Source organism: Culex quinquefasciatus, chromosome 3, assembly GCF_015732765.1.
Source record: "Culex quinquefasciatus strain JHB chromosome 3, VPISU_Cqui_1.0_pri_paternal, whole genome shotgun sequence".
Classification (NCBI taxonomy): Eukaryota; Metazoa; Arthropoda; class Insecta; order Diptera; family Culicidae; genus Culex; species Culex quinquefasciatus.
In genome coordinates this window covers 104,329,229-104,342,048 of record NC_051863.1, presented here as the reverse complement: position 1 = coordinate 104,342,048, position 12,820 = coordinate 104,329,229, and the positions used below count along the sequence as shown (strand labels likewise).

Sequence of the window (12,820 nt, the reverse complement as noted above, 5' to 3'; positions counted from 1 at the left end):
CAAATGTCCCCCCATCGGAACATCCGCGGGGCCTCCGGCCACTCCGGATTGTGGCCACTACTGCAGAAATGTCAAATTTCATGTCCAGTATCAAAAACCATAAAGTTTGATACCCATATTGCCCCAACTCTTACGGTCCGGCAAATGTCCCCATCGGAACATCCGCGGGCCTCCGGCCACTCCGGATTGTGGCCACTACTGCCGAAATGTCAAATTTCATATCCAATATAAAAACCATAAAGTTTGATACCCATATTGCCCCAACTCTTACGGTCCGGCAAATGTCCCCCATCGGAACATTCGCGGGCCTCCGGCCACTCCGGATTGTGGCCACTACTGCCAAAATGTCAAATTTCATGTCCAGTATCAAAAACCATAAAGTTTGATACCCATATTGCCCCAACTCTTACGGTCCGGCAAATGTCCCCCCATCGGAACATCCGCGGGGCCTCCGGCCACTCCGGATTGTGGCCACACGGAACAAAATCCGGCCGGCGGATCCGAAAAATTTTCGCGATGAATTCAAAAACATTGGATGTTTTCGAAATCATGAAAAATGTTTGCGATTTTGGAAGAAATGATTTCGCTCTTGAAACAAAATGTTTGCAAAATCGCAAACACCATGTTTACGGAGCCAATTTCTGTGCCGTCCGACGCAGCCAATGCGTTACGCTGTCAAAATCAGCCGCTCGCGCAAAAATAAACAAACAGAAATAGCGAACATAACCATTTCGTCGGTGTTTGTTTTTGCTGCACCGCAGTCATTTTCTTTTTGTCTGAAAATCGGGAGTGTGATTTGTATCCGGCCGAGCCAAGCCCCGTCGGCGATCTGATGCCCAATCCGGCCCGTCGCAAGAAGAAGATTGTCTACACGAAATCGGTCGTGGATGATAAGAAAGCTGCAGCTGTCGCCGATCGGCGATAACACGATTTCCGGCATCGAAAAGTCAAAATAATCCAGACCGACGAAGCAGATTACGGTCATGCTGCCGAGCATCATCTTTCCAGAGACTGAGCCAGCTCAAGAAGCTGGAATGACGATGACGTGTAGGAGCTGCCGGAAGCTGTAAGGAATCCTCCAAGGCGGAAGTTTTTTCGCGGAAAGTGCTCCATTCTCTTCAGCCTGGCCTAGCTTCCTGTTCCTCCTCCATCTGTGTGATTTTGGCCGCGCAACCTCGAATAAAATTCGACTTGTTTTGTGCGTTTGCGCCCCCTGAGCGCTCGGCCAAATGCCGAACTACAACCTTCTCAAACAGCTCCACAAGCCGGATGGATTTTGGAAAGAACAACGTCCTGTGAATTACTACTGCCGCGGTACACGACATTTCACCTTTTAACTGCTTGAAAAATATCTAAATCTCCTTGTTTTCGCAGATGATTTCCACCAGAAGGAGGCCAAAACAAGCATCGGCTGGTGCCGGAACACACGACGACCAGCACCGGGACGACCAGAGCGAAAAACATTCAGAATACGGGAGTAGGAACGGACTTTAGGCAAACACAAAAACCTGCTGAACCTTGGATACAGATGCCTCGAAGATCAACAAACGACTCGCAAGTCAAACAGATGACTCACGTCGGAGATTGTGAACTGCGGGACAGAAACGCGTCGAGCACGTCAAGGGCAGGAACCCAAAAAAGATGAACCATTGGCTCCAACATGGAACGGATTGTCCAGTGATGGCGAGATTGCGTGCTTCGGTATGTCCAAGTTCCAATAAGTGACCGCTAAATCCATGCGTGTGTTTCACGAAACCGGTGGAGAGATACCTATCACGTCAAGTAAGAAAATAACACGACCCAAAATAATTTGTTACATTCCAAAGTTTCAGCATTACAAAGATTCAATTTTTTAAAAAAACTTATTTTTAATTTTATCTTCCAGAATTTTTTAATTTGATTTATTTATTTTTATTTTGGATTTATTTTGCACTTAAAACTAATAATTATCACTTAACTTTAAATTTTAACACAAACACAAAAAAAGAACAATGACCTTATGAAAATAATTACAGAATCAGTTGTTTTTTTTTAGTTCAAAGATACAGTACTTGTTATGAAACTGGAAGTTGTTGAAGTGGACTGTTTTTAAGCTGTGCCCTCGATAACTGGGCTGCAGTAAAAAAAATGTTAAAATACAACAACAAAGCGAATTGATTATACACATTTATACAACTCGATGCCCCTGTGCTCTCTTATGCTAACTGGATAGAAATTCCAACAAGCTTAGGCATCAAATTATAGAAATTATCAAAAAAAAATGATTTAAATTTATCAGAAATTTAGTTTTTTTATAGAAATTTAAAGAAAAAGATTAAAAAAATCTTGAAATTTAAAAAAATATACATAGAAAAAAAAGGCATTAAAATATAATATGAATATAAAAATTAAATAAAAAAAATATAAAAAAAAATCTGAAATTTAGAAAACCTTAAAAAATTAAGAAATCTGCGAAACTCAAAAAATAATTAGGAAAACAAGAATTTAAAGAAATTTAAGCACTTTAATCAATTTAAGAAATTTAAAAAAATGAGAAATTTAAGAAATTAAAAAAAGTAAGAAATTTAAAAAAATTAAGAAATTTAATAAATTTTCAGAAATTTAAGAAATTTTAGAAATTGAAAAAATTTAAGAAATTAAAGAAATTTAAGAAATTAAAGAAGTTAAAGAAATTAAAGAAATTAAAGAAATTTAAGAAATTTAAGAAATTTGAGAAATTTAAGAAATTTAAGAAATTTAAGAAATTTAAGAAATTTAAGAAATTTAAGAAATTTAAGAAATTTAAGAAATTTAAGAAATTTAAGAAATTTAAGAAATTTAAGAAATTTAAGAAATTTAAGAAATTTAAGAAATTTAAGAAATTTAAGAAATTTAAGAAATTTAAGAAATTTAAGAAATTTAAGAAATTTAAGAAATTTAAGAAATTTAAGAAATTTAAGAAATTTAAGAAATTTAAGAAATTTAAGAAATTTAAGAAATTTAAGAAATTTAAGAAATTTAAGAAATTTAAGAAATTTAAGAAATTTAAGAAATTTAAGAAATTTAAGAAATTTAAGAAATTTAAGAAATTTAAGAAATTTAAGAAATTTAAGAAATTTAAGAAATTTAAGAAATTTAAGAAATTTAAGAAATTTAAGAAATTTAAGAAATTTAAGAAATTTAAGAAATTTAAGAAATTTAAGAAATTTAAGAAATTTAAGAAATTTAAGAAATTTAAGAAATTTAAGAAATTTAAGAAATTTAAGAAATTAAAGAAATTTAAGAAATTTAAGAAATTTAAGAAATTTAAGAAATTTAAGAAATTTAAGAAATTTAAGAAATTTAAGAAATTTAAGAAATTTAAGAAATTTAAGAAATTTAAGAAATTTAAGAAATTTAAGAAATTTAAGAAATTTAAGAAATTTAAGAAATTTAAGAAATTTAAGAAATTTAAGAAATTTAAGAAATTTAAGAAATTTAAGAAATTTAAGAAATTTAAGAAATTTAAGAAATTTAAGAAATTTAAGAAATTTAAGAAATTTAAGAAATTTTAGAAATTTAAGAAATTTAAGAAATTTAAGAAATTTAAGAAATTTAAGAAATTTAAGAAATTTAAGAAATTTAAGAAATTTAAGAAATTTAAGAAATTTAAGAAATTTAAGAAATTTTAGAAATTTTACAAATTTTAGAAATTTTTAAAATTTTTAGAAATTTTAGAAATTTTAGAAATTTTAAAAATTTTAGAAATTTTAAAAATTTTAGAAATTTTAGAAATTTAAGAAATTTTAGAAATTTAAGAAATTTTAGAAATTTTAGAAATTTTAGAAATTTTAGAAATTTTAGAAATTTTAGAAATTTTAGAAATTTTAGAAATTTTAGAATTTTTAGAAAATTTTAGAAATTTTAGAAAATTTTAGAAATTTTAGAAAATTTTAGAAATTTTAGAAAATTCTAGAAATTTTAAAAATTTTAGAAATTTTAGAAATTTTAGAAATTTTAGAAATTTTAGAAATTTTAGAAATTTTAGAAATTTTAGAAATTTTAGAAATTTTAGAAATTTTAGAAATTTTAGAAATTTTAGAAATTTAAGAAATTTAAGAAATTTAAGAAATTTAAGAAATTTAAGAAATTTAAGAAATTTAAGAAATTTAAGAAATTTAAGAAATTTAAGAAATTTAAGAAATTTAAGAAATTTAAGAAATTTAAGAAATTTAAGAAATTTAAGAAATTTAAGAAATTTAAGAAATTTAAGAAATTTAAGAAATTTAAGAAATTTAAGAAATTTAAGAAATTTAAGAAATTTAAGAAATTTAAGAAATTTAAGAAATTTAAGAAATTTAAGAAATTTAAGAAATTTAAGAAAATTAAGAAATTTAAGAAATTTAAGAAATTTTAGAAATTTTACAAATTTTAGAAATTTTTAAAAATTTTAGAAATTTTAGAAATTTTAGAAATTTTAAACATTTTAGAAATTTTAGAAATTTTAGAAATTTGAGAAATTTTAGAAATTTTAGAAATTTTAGAAATTTTAGAAATTTTAGAAATTTTAGAAATTTTAGAAATTTTAGAAATTTTAGAAATTTTAGAAATTTTAGAAATTTTAGAAATTTTAGAAATTTTAGAAATTTTAGAAATTTTAGAAATTTTAGAAATTTTAGAAATTTTAGAAATTTTAGAAATTTTAGAAATTTTAGAAATTTTAGAAATTTTAGAAATTTTAGAAATTTTAGAAATTTTAGAAATTTTAGAAATTTTAGAAATTTTAGAAATTTTAGAAATTTTAGAAATTTTAGAAATTTTAGAAATCTTAGAAATTTTAGAAATCTTAGAAATTTTAGAAATTTTAGAAATTTTAGAAATTTTAGAAATTTTAGAAATTTTAGAAATTTTAGAAATTTTAGAAATTTTAGAAATTTTAGAAATTTTAGAAATTTTAGAAATTTTAGAAATTTTAGAAATTTTAGAAATTTTAGAAATTTTAGAAATTTTTGAAATTTTAGAAATTTTAGAAATTTTAGAAATTTTAGAAATTTTAGAAATTTTAGAAATTTTAGAAATTTTAGAAATTTTAGAAATTTTAGAAATTTTAGAAATTTTAGAAATTTTAGAAATTTTAGAAATTTTAGAAATTTTAGAAATTTTAGAAATTTTAGAAATTTTAGAAATTTTAGAAATTTTAGAAATTTTAGAAATTTTAGAAATTTTAGAAATTTTAGAAATTTTAGAAATTTTAGAAATTTTAGAATTTTTAGAAATTTTAGAAATTTTAGAAAATTTTAAAAATTTTAGAAAATTTTTGAAATTTTAAAAATTTTAGAAATTTTAGAAATTTTAGAAATTTTAGAAATTTCAGAAATTTTAGAAATTTTAGAAATTTTAGAAATTTTAGAAATTTTAGAAATTTTAGAAATTTTAGAAATTTTAGAAATTTTAGAAATTTTAGAAATTTTAGAAATTTTAGAAATTTTAGAAATTTTAGAAATTTTAGAATTTTAGAATTTTAGAATTTTAGAATTTTAGAATTTTAGAATTTTAGAATTTTAGAATTTTAGAATTCTAGAATTTTAGAATTTTAAATTTTAGAATTTTAGAATTTTAGAATTTTAAATTTTAAATTTTAAATTTTAGAATTTTAGAATTTTAGAATTTTAGAATTTTAGAATTTTAGAATTTTAGAATTTTAGAATTTTAGAATTTTAGAATTTTAAATTTTAAATTTTAGAATTTTAGAATTTTAGAATTTTAGAATTTTAGAATTTTAGAATTTTAGAATTTTAGAATTTTAGAATTTTAGAATTTTAGAATTTTAGAATTTTAGAATTTTAGAATTTTAGAATTTTAGAATTTTAGAATTTTAGAATTTTAGAATTTTAGAATTTTAGAATTTTAGAATTTTAGAATTTTAGAATTTTAGAATTTTAGAATTTTAGAATTTTAGAATTTTAGAATTTTAGAATTTTAGAATTTTAGAATTTTAGAATTTTAGAATTTTAGAATTTTAGAATTTTAGAATTTTAGAATTTTAGAATTTTAGAATTTTAGAATTTTAGAATTTTTATTTTCAAACTCAGAAAAACAGTATCGAGATTTTTAAATTTATATTTCTGATAATTTTCAAGAGTCAAGAAACGATAATTGTTTTTATGTGTTCTTTTCGCAGCCTCCTTAGCGATTGCAGCGTGAGTTCAGCAAACGTCTTAACAAGTCTGACTGCTGGCGTAGATTCTGTCCTGCCAGCAGGGCGTACAAAAGGAGGGAACCCGTTCAAGGTGGATGGTCTTCTCTGGGAGGCCGCTCCGCTCAAGTCGATCCTCGAGGTGGAGGTCGCATTTGGAATCGCGATGGTGGCGCTCTGCTTGGGCATCATGTGGCGCCAGATGCTCCAGAGTTAATCGAGCTCCGTCTGCACCAGGACCTTTCCCGAAGGCACAAAGAGGAAAAAAATAACCTCTAAAACAAGGAGAACTTCCAGCGGTACGTGAATCCGTTTAGGGAAACGAAGCGCTTCGCGATGCCATGGAACCGAGTCTTTATCCGGCCCCAGAAATCAACATGATCGCCGGCCCGAGCACGCTGCACCGTTCTCAGCAGCTCCTCTATCCGGGTGGCCATGCCGCCGACGTCACCGAGTACATGAAGGATCTGGACAAGGCGGATGCTGTCGACCGAAATTCACACACCCTGCTGCACGAAACGCAAACCGCCGACGTCATCTTCATCTCGAAGAGCAAGAGGAGCATCAAAGAATGTACGGCGGCCACGCCTCCTTCTTCTACTGCTAGCACCGAACACACGTCACGGGAAGCAATGTACTAACGGCGGCAACGGGGCCCAGCAATTCCCAGCTGCATCACGGACATCGAAGCCGGTTTGTCTGCCAGATCAGGAGAATAGGCTCGTTCGAACCGCCACCGCTTGGTCCGTGTTTTTGACAAAGCTTTCAAAAGCAACACACAACTCGATAGATCTAGAACTCCGTAGTAAACCACTTGCGCAAATTGTTTGGTTTGTTTTTGAAATAAAATAAAGAAATAAAAATCGGGGAACTCTTCTTCTTCTTCTTCTTATTTCCATCCAAATTTCGAACAGCAACGGTCAATTCAAAAAGGTAAATATTGAAGTGGCTGCGTGCTGCGTGCTTTTGCCGGGCTAGGCGTTACTGCGTTACGTTTGCGAAATCGGGGAAACTGGTTTGCGATATTGGAAGCAATGTTTCCTGCTGACGGGTGGAAACCGAGATTTGCGATTTCTAGAGCAAATCGGAAGCAAAGTTTGCGATTCCGCAAACCGGATTTTGTTCCGTGCACTACTGCTGAAATGTCAAATTTCATGTCCCGTAGCAAAAACCATAAAGTTTGATACCCATATTGCCCCAACTCTTACGGTCCGGCAAATGTCCCCCCATCGGAACATCTGCGGGGCCTCCAGCCACTCCGGATTGTGGCCACTACTGCAGAAATGTCAAATTTCATGTCCAGTATCAAAAACCATAAAGTTTGATACCCATATTGCCCCAACTCTTACGGTCCAGCAAATGTCCCCCCATCGGAACATCTGCGGGGCCTCCAGCCACTCCGGATTGTGGCCACTACTGCCAAAATGTCAAATTTCATGTCCAGTATCAAAAACCATAAAGTTTGATACCCATATTGCCCCAACTCTTACGGTCCAGCAAATGTCCCCCCATCGGAACATCTGCGGGGCCTCCAGCCACTCCGGATTGTGGCCACTACTGCCAAAATGTCAAATTTCATGTCCAGTATCAAAAACCATAAAGTTTGATACCCATATTGCCCCAACTCTTACGGTCCAGCAAATGTCCCCCCATCGGAACATCCGCGGGGCCTCCGGCCACTCCGGATTGTGGCCACTACTGCCAAAATGTCAAATTTCATGTCCAGTATCAAAAACCATAAAGTTTGATACCCATATTGCCCCAACTCTTACGGTCCAGCAAATGTCCCCCCATCGGAACATCTGCGGGGCCTCCAGCCACTCCGGATTGTGGCCACTACTGCCAAAATGTCAAATTTCATGTCCAGTATCAAAAACCATAAAGTTTGATACCCATATTGCCCCAACTCTTACGGTCCAGCAAATGTCCCCCCATCGGAACATCCGCGGGGCCTCCGGCCACTCCGGATTGTGGCCACTACTGCAGAAATGTCAAATTTCATGTCCAGTATCAAAAACCATAAAGTTTGATACCCATATTGCCCCAACTCTTACGGTCCAGCAAATGTCCCCCCATCGGAACATCCGCGGGGCCTCCGGCCACTCCAGATTGTGGCCACTACTGCCAAAAGGTCAAATTTCCTGTCCGGTAGCAAAAACCATAAAGTTTGATACCCATATTGCCCCAACTCTTACGGTCCGGCAAATGTCCCCCCATCGGAACATCCGCGGGGTTCCGGCCACTCCGGATTGTGGCCACTACTGCCAAAATGTCAAATTTCATGTCCAGTATCAAAAACCATAAAGTTTGATACCCATATTGCCCCAACTCTTACGGTCCAGCAAATGTCCCCCCATCGGAACATCCGCGGGGCCTCCGGCCACTCCAGATTGTGGCCACTACTGCCAAAAGGTCAAATTTCATGTCCGGTATCAAAAACCATAAAGTTTGATACCCATATTGCCCCAACTCTTACGGTCCGGAAAATGTCCCCCCATCGGAACATCCCTGGGGCCTCCGGCCACTCCAGTCCAGGTGGTGGCCAGTTTCAATGATCGACTCCCGCGACTGTCATGTCTTAGCTGGTCCTTGCCTCCAAGCCATCTGCTCCCAGACCTCCAGGCCGTCTGCTACCGGGCCACCAGGCCATCTGCTTCTGATGTGTTCTCGTCGACGTCCAGCAATAGAATGAATTTTCGGGACCGACCGAGCCGAGTTTTGTTGGCTCGTCGACGATCCGAAAATTATGAGGTGGAGTGGGGTGATTTTAGATACATCAATCTCACGTCTCTCGATTGACTGATTGGGAAACGTTCGTTCATCCAACCGGCGTGCACCAAAAGAGGGAAATTTGCCGAGAGGGGAATTCGTCACGTAACGTTTTCGCTTCGCGAAAATTTTGGATTGACACCACGTATAGAAACCTTAGGACAAAGTTCTTTGTCAAAAATCCAAAATCGGTTAAATTCTCTAATTTTGGTATGTGAATAACTGATTGCAGATAAATAAATCCGTACCCGGGCCAAAATCAAACAGTTCATCACGTAATAATTGAATGATACCCTGCAACTGTCACTTTTCCGTTAAATGATTTCTGAACGTTCTTCGCCTCTGTTTCAAAGCTGTGGCAACGCCCGCAAAATTTCTCCGAAGGAAAATTTCATGCTTTTTGTTCGCATGAGCGTGAACAAATGTACGAAGTTTATAAATACGCGAACAGGAAAAACGTAACCAGACCTGGCGTTACGGTTTTTCGTGAACAAACGTTCATGGAAATCGGTTGCAAACATGCATTTGTTCACGGTGCAAAATCTTATCATAAAATTAGGTTTGTTTCCATTTTCATGGTACGTTGTTCACTTTACGCGAACGGACTTTTTTGCGTGTACACAAAAAGCATGTACAAAAGAAAAATAAATTAATTTTGACAACCCCAAAAATAACATCAATCTGGTGAGAGTCATATCCAGATTACCTAGTCCGCGCCCCAACCATCTCGGCTATCTCGCCGCTGTGATTTTTTTGGATCAACATCGATGTAGCTTTACGTTCCCCATACATCGTATACAATTAATTCAGTATACGACGTACGGGACACCTATTGCTACATTGGCGTTGAAAACAGCATTTATAAGACGGTGAGATAGCCAAAACGGTCGGGGCGCAGACTTGGTAATCTGGATATGACTTTCATCAGATTGATGTTATTTTTGGGGTGTGCTAAATTTATTTATTTTTCTTTTGTACATGCTTTTTGTGTATACGTTTTCTCATACAATATTACATGCGCTCACAAAGGTGATGTGCATGCTTTTGCATGCGATTTTACCATCGGATTTTTTGCTGTGTATATAAAATTGAAATTTGAAGCACCCTGGAGCTCAGTACAGACCTTCCAAGTTTGGCATTTTTTTCTTTTTTTTTTCGGGTCATTTAAAAAAAATGATAATTTTTGAAGGTCTGTACCGAGCTCCAGGGTGCTTCAAATTTCAATGCTATATATATCAAAAGATGCGCAAAGATCTGGCCTACGCGCCAATCTTTTTTACGGTCCCCTAACAATGCTTTTTAACCGAAAATCTAGAAAGGACTGTATCGAAAAGTAGTGCGTTACACGAACATACGTCGCAAAATTAAGAGAAACAATATTTGTTATTTCCGATTTGCTAGAAAAATAGACACATCGGAATTAGACGTACGATGATTCTTAAAGCTATTTTTCAAACACTTTAAATAAAATGTTGAACAGTTGAAGTTTTTCAGCCGTGTTTTATTTCATGATTTTATTTCACGATTGCGAGATTCCTATTAGAAGCTAGGTGTCCGAAGGCTTGATTGTTGAGGCAATTGCAAACCTCTTTTTACACCTTAGCTTCCATCCATCCCGGGATTCAAACTGACGACCTTTGGATTGTTACCCAAGTAACCACAAGCACTAAATTGAAGTATTAATAGGGGGATGGCGTCGCTATTTTTAGACCATGTTTTCCACTTTTTCTCATCGAAACCGACTACTTTATCGACTTAATTTTGCTGGGTGAGATAGTACCCCGTCTATTTTTAGACGATGACTCAGCACTTTTCCACTCTTGCACCTCAAAAAACCAGGTGGCAGCACGATGTAACGCCACGTCCCTATTTACTTCCCTGCTCGACGAAAGGCGTGATCAGACAAATCTCGTCTCAAAATTTGCCACCGGGACCTTCTGGGATCAAACCCAGGCCGACTGGGTGAAAGGCAACCACGCTTGCCCCTACACCACGGTCCCGGCAACCCGATCGTTTAATTTCAATTTCAAGAATATTTTCGGGTAGTTAACATCTTAATCCTTCACATAAAGATTACATTTTTGACTTCGTTAAAATTTATATTTAAGAAATTTAAAACTTGAAATTTGTTTCAAAATCATGTGCTTTTTGTTAGAAATCAACTTTAACAAACTTAAAAACACAAAACTCTAAAAGAGAAGTTAGGAAGTGATGAAAATTAGTTCATCTATTTCTGATGTTCAAATAAGTAATTTTGCATATTCTTTCATACATTGCATATTTTTTCTTACACAAATTTGGGTGTTGCCCATAGAAAAGTGCTATGGAAACATTCAAAAATCTGTATCTCGAAAAGGGATTTTCTGATCGATTTGGTGCCTTGGGCAAAGTTGTAGGTTATGTTGGTACTATTCAGAAAAAATAGTGACATAAAAAAACATTTTTTGAATAATTTTTATTACAAAAACTCGACTGTGACAAACTTTAACCCATTCGTTTTTTTCTTTTAATGATTTGTTTTAGTAGTCAAAAAGTGCCAACTTTTGAGCTTTAGAGTATGGCGGACGTTTTGTTTTTGACCAAGTTATGAATTCTTTTAAATAGTGTTTTTCGGAAAGTATCGAAAATGCAAACAAAAATATACTGAATGATACTGAATGGCACACACGACATTTGACTGAATTTTAGGATTTATTATGCTAACTTTTTCAAATAAAACGCAATTAGCACTTGCGCGAAATTCACGCATAAAGCTCACACGTTCGTCGTTTCCCTCGACAGTCTTCTGTACTCATTCATCGTTAGCGAGTTTTTGTTACTTGGAAATCAAAATACCTTTCTACCCGGGCAGATACTTGAACAAATACGTGAACGCAACATACACAACTAAGCTTTTCCAGGTAAATCACTAATACCAAAGTTTAGTTAAAAAGAGCTTCAATCCGATGATGATGATGACTTTTAGTCGTACCCACACAAGCAAACCACCTCTCTTCCCCAAGAGACTTAATTCAAGTGTTTTTTTTATAGTACGGTGTGCAGTGGGGGATGAAGTGAAATGAACGCCCAATACGGTGATTGGTCAAGATAGGCCCACCAGAAAAGATCACCGCAAATTGACCACACTCGACACTAATTGTCGACCAGATTGAGCGATTGCAGCTGTTCTGATAGCACTATCTACTATTGAGTAATCACAGGTAACAGTTGAAAGTATCAAATTGATGATCACGATAATCTCAATTCCTTTTTCTTGACTCTTTTGGCATATTTGCGCGATCCATCTTTGGAATGCGATGATGAAGTAAGTCATTGTGCCATGCGCACCTCTCAAGCATATAAGTTATGGTGTAAATTAGCAGCTATGTCACTTGAGAAACACTTTTCCTTGACCAAGACTTCCAAGATTGTTCTCCTATTGCTTTTTCCTAAAACATCGGAAAATTTCACACCACAATTTCTCCCGATTACCACTCACTCACTACATGAAACTGAACGAAAGTATGAAGATGTTGCAATTAATGGAGCTTTAAGTATTTGTTCTTCTTTTCCTCTTGGGTCGAGGCCGCGCGTCACTAACATGAAGACAAAAAGGAAATTGCAGCAACGGCAGCGCGGCAGTAACACAACAAACGCGACGATCTCGAACGAATGCAGAGTCGAGACTAAATGATGGTAAGCTTTAATTATTTGTTTCACCGTTCTCTCACTCGCGACTCCAGCGATTCCAGTCGCGATTCCATAGGGCTATAATCGATTCCAGCGCGGTAAGTTTCGCATATTTAAAGCCCTAAGTTAGGGTAAAAGGCATTATTATTGTCGAATTTAGAGATTATTACGATAGATCTTAACATATTGCAATAAGTTGGAAATTGATTGAACGTTGAATTAGTTTCG

General features: G+C 34.0%; 1 protein-coding gene across 4 annotated transcripts in view; it reads right to left on the bottom strand.

The window, feature by feature from the left end:
- LOC6030941 (hillarin) overlaps positions 1 to 12,597 on the bottom strand; it is a 68,090-nt gene extending 55,493 nt beyond the window's left edge. The window contains exon 1 of one of the 4 annotated variants that reach the window (XM_038260090.1): positions 12,402 to 12,597. The gene's annotated coding sequence lies outside the window, so the exon portion shown is untranslated. The remainder of the gene's footprint in view (positions 1 to 12,401) is intronic. The other 3 variants (XM_038260091.1, XM_038260093.1, XM_038260094.1) reach the window with 3 other exon arrangements.
- Between the last annotated feature and the right edge of the window lie 223 nt (positions 12,598 to 12,820).